The 4267-nt window shown below is 39.3% G+C and overlaps 1 pseudogene; it reads right to left on the minus strand.

Annotated features, from left to right (window-relative positions):
- Nucleotides 1-205: 205 nt before the first annotated feature.
- LOC112132993 (arf-GAP with GTPase, ANK repeat and PH domain-containing protein 1-like) lies at nucleotides 206-1794 on the minus strand (annotated as a pseudogene).
- Nucleotides 1795-4267: the final 2473 nt, after the last annotated feature.

A 4267-nucleotide genomic window follows, 5' to 3' on the forward strand; every position in this document is an offset into this window, starting at 1 on the left:
TTGTGAGTTGCTCAGCTTTCTTGAGGAGCACTCCATATCCACAGTTCTCCCTCCCATAAATTCTTTGTTGCAAGGTGTCAAAGGTCTATCAGAGATGCACTGAAGTCAGGATGAACAGTGGCAGTCTGGGAGCAATCAGCCAATCTGGAGTTCACTCCCACCGCCAGTTGATTAAGGCCTGGAAAGCTGGGATGATTGTGGGCTTTCAGCACAATGCAGGCTGGTCTGACCACTCCTCGGCCCTGGCCAGGGGGAGGATAATGGACACAGGCTACAGCAGGCTGGAGATAAGTACTGGCTCTCAGTGCAAAGACAAAGAAGGGCAAGTCCTGTTTAACTGGGATGGCTCAGCTGCTCCCCATGCTGTCCACGTGACTTTCCAAGCCTTTCTTCTCTTTGTCTGGGTCACTCCATTTTCAAGAGGTAAAAAGGTTGGACTTGGACTGCTTATGATTGGGCATAGGCTTGTTGGCAGTAGAAGGAACGTCAATTCAAAGTTCCTTCTGGCTGGTGCTGGGATTTGATGGGACAGAGGAGAAATAGCTCCTTGTGGCAACAATTTTTGGTCAATGTCCTCGAAGACCTTCACTTTTAGCCTGTGTGTAGCACACATCTTGTAGTATATGCACCGCTTTAGGTCATTAGAGGGCTTCTTCACCCTGGTGTCATCAATGACCTTTGGGTTAGTGGAACTTATGGCATCCTGAGTTCCCATCAGAACTAGAAGAATCTCCCTTGTGTTCTGATAGTTGGCCATTCAACTGTAGTAGTGGTAAACAGTCTGCAAGCTTACCTCATTCTCCAAGCTGTGTAAAAACATAACAGTATACACCTGCATGGCAAACTATGCCTTCTAGGGGCCCCTCTTCATCTCTAATGAGCAGCAGATAGCCCTATAAGTCAACAACAACCTCTTTCTTAAAATTGCCACCTTCAGGAGACTCCACCTGGACATATCAGGTACTAGTGTGATAGAAAGTACCAGTTTGTATTCTTTAACAAACTGGAGACAGGTTTCTGCCTTTAACACTCTATTTGACATTTTCACTTCATTCTATTTATTTTTATTTCCAGAATTTCTGTTCGTTCCAGAAATTCTGGAAATATATATATATTCTCTCTGTTAATTTCTAATTTTAGACCTTTTTTGTTTTTGTAATTTTGTTGAATCATCTATTTGCATTTTTAAAAAAGTTTAGCTTTTAAAAACAATTATTGAAACATTCTTCAGGCAGTTTATATAGTGCCATTTCTTTGGAGTCAGATACTGGGAATTATTGTGTTATTTTGGTGGTGTTATGTTTCTTTGTTTGTGTGTTTTTTCATGGATTTTTATTGCCTTACTTTGATGTCTAGCATTTTACAGGCTAGTTTTTCCAAGGAAAAACCTTCCCCTTTGGGGTGGATGGATGCAAGGGCACTTGCTAGATGTGTTGCAGGGCTTCTGGCACCTGTGTGGACACAGGTGTAGTCTTTGTGTAGCTCTGTGAGTGGAGGTTGGTATTGATGAAGATTGCAGGGATCTTCAGGCACAAATGCTGTGGATGTCTTCAGTGGCAGCAAGGGTTGTTGGCATCTTTAGTGGCAGTGGCTTCTAACATCCTCCCAATCAATTATTCTCCCACTGGAAAGTTGTGGCTGATGTGGCCCCTCTTGGCATTGGGTCTCACTTACGGGTTCACTTCTGGTGGCAGTAGCACCTGGTGTCTTTGATGAGTGGTGTCCATTGAGTAGCCACACAGCTGAGGCCTGAAGTACAGGCATGCATGGAAGACTATAACTCTGGAGATCCATGTCCGTATTAGCACTGACATCTAAGACACAGGCATCCCTCCTACTGCATTGGTAACAGTATGCAAAACATGGATATTTGTGAAGTAATGAGGGAGCCAAGAACAGGAACTCAGGCATGAGCAGTATTAGAAAGGGTCTGGTGTCCAGGCAGGGACTAGTTTTGATGGCAGCTGAGCCGGTGCCTGGAGTTTGGCACATGCAACAAGAACTTGCCTCTGGAACACATAGTGCAAACTAGCATACTGTGACAATGGCCCTAGTGTCTGAGAGGTGGGTTGGCTCACCACAGGCACAGAGCCTGGGTTGAGAGTGTGGGCACTCTCATTTTAGCCATGGCTCCAAGGTTAGGGGACTCATGGGTTTGGGAGAGGTCGTGGTTTATTTCTCAAAGCAGCTCAACGGTGTCCACTCCTTGGGTAGGCGAGGACTGAGGCAGCCATATCTCCATCTCTGGGGTGTTTTGGTAAAAATGAATGTAGGTTACCTTCATAGCAAAAGATGCCAGTGTCCTTTGTGGAGCAGGCCACTGACGACCACAGTGATTCCTGCTGCATGACTGATACCAATAGCTTTTGCCTTTCTTTTTTGCTCCTAGCTGTCTCCTGGTGTCTAAGGTATGTGAATCTCAGCAGCAATCCTTTCTATGTGGATATTCTCCAGTTTTTTACTCTACTGTGTTGCTGCAGATTTTAATGGATCCTTGAGCCTTTTTGGGGCTATTTTGATATTTGGATAGCTGTCTAGGTCCCTGTTTGATATTTTCTAATGAATATTGTCTTATATGTGTATATACATGTGCCTCTGTGCATGCACAAATATTTAATTCAGTTTTTACTTTACCCTTACTTTAAAACTCCTATATTAATATAATTTTCAGGTTTATTTCATAATAACTCAAATTATAATATTATAGAAATTAATATAAGATATAGTATTCTATAATAATATATTCATATAATTATATATAAAATATGTATTTATTAGGCAGACATTAAGTTACTTACATGCATTATTTCATTTAGTCAAAAAATTGAATTCATATGGTAAAATTCCACAGGAAAAAAAGCCTGAAGTTCAGAGAGTTTTTCTTTTTTTTTTTTTCTTGACATCTAAACAGTTAATATCGGAGATGGTATTCAAATATAGGCCATTATACCTAAATAAATATTTTTACTAAATCGAATGTAAAGCTCCTATGCTCCTATTTCCCATCATACATTAAAATAATTGAGAATGCAACAGTAGAGGAATGTTAAGTTGTTTAAAAATATCCAGCACTGAAAAAAATTTTACTTCAATTTTTTCTTGATTTCTACATCCTCTTACTAAGAGAGATTTCACACATCTCACACAAACACACATAAACACACACACACACACACACTTTTGATATGCAAATTAGATTTAGAACATCTTCCTACTCCTTAAAGATTTACAATGGAAATAAGCACATTGAAGGACTGTTAGGAGACAATTCTCCATAGACTGTTGTATTTCTGAATGTCTTCTGAGTGGAGACACAAGATGCCATTTAATCTGGACTATCTTTTCAAATATGTTATTATAGTGAACAGCTTGGGAAATAGATATACTATCTTCCTCTGGAGCAAATCTAAGGCATAGATGCTATTCAATATAATACTTCTTCAATAAAGAAAAAGCATGCTTACTGTCCATTATAAGAAATTTGGGTTTCCTAAATTTAGGGCTCTTCTATTGTAATGCAAACTGCTGCATATGCTGGCTGCCTCTGGGCGTATTCACATTGCTTCTGTGAAACATAAGAACGAAGACAACTATCAAAAATATGCTGATGCTCATGCTTCCTGGTGGGCCATGAATAATAAAATAATTTGTCTCTGACCCAGGACTTTTATGACTTTTGCCAGCATCCATGAAACTGTGTCAAGTTAACTTGTGGCTAGCTTGCAAGCAGGATAAAACCCCAGACCTTCATATTTTTTGAAAATATTCTAAGTTCTTCAGTAATGACTTACATTATTTAAATAAGCATTTACAAACCTCTTCATTCATGAAATAATTTTTTAACATGTAAGTTTATTAGTATACCACAAACTCATTGCATAACAAATAGTGGGATATTCTGATTTAATACAGGTAAGTAGCATATTTTTGACTGCTTGATCTTCCAAAATGCAATTTGATATGATAAAGTTCTCAGGTAAATATACAAAATTTCTGTTGTTTTCATAAACTCAGGTTTTCCATGATCACGTGGCATAGAATATATACCAGTAAATGTCTCACCCATGGTTGATAGTTTCAGTTCAGCTCACCGTTTACCATCGGGAACACATTCCCATTTTTTTCTTTCATGATAACTGGCAGAACAGAGCAGTGTTGCCATGGAAATATAGGCTGTGATATATATTTATAGGAAGGAAGGTGAAACAACAAGTAACAGAAACATGAGGCTGAAGAAAGAAGAATGGTGACTCAAATAAAAATTGCA

Source organism: Pongo abelii, chromosome 3, assembly GCF_028885655.2.
Source record: "Pongo abelii isolate AG06213 chromosome 3, NHGRI_mPonAbe1-v2.0_pri, whole genome shotgun sequence".
Lineage (NCBI taxonomy): Eukaryota > Metazoa > Chordata > Mammalia > Primates > Hominidae > Pongo > Pongo abelii.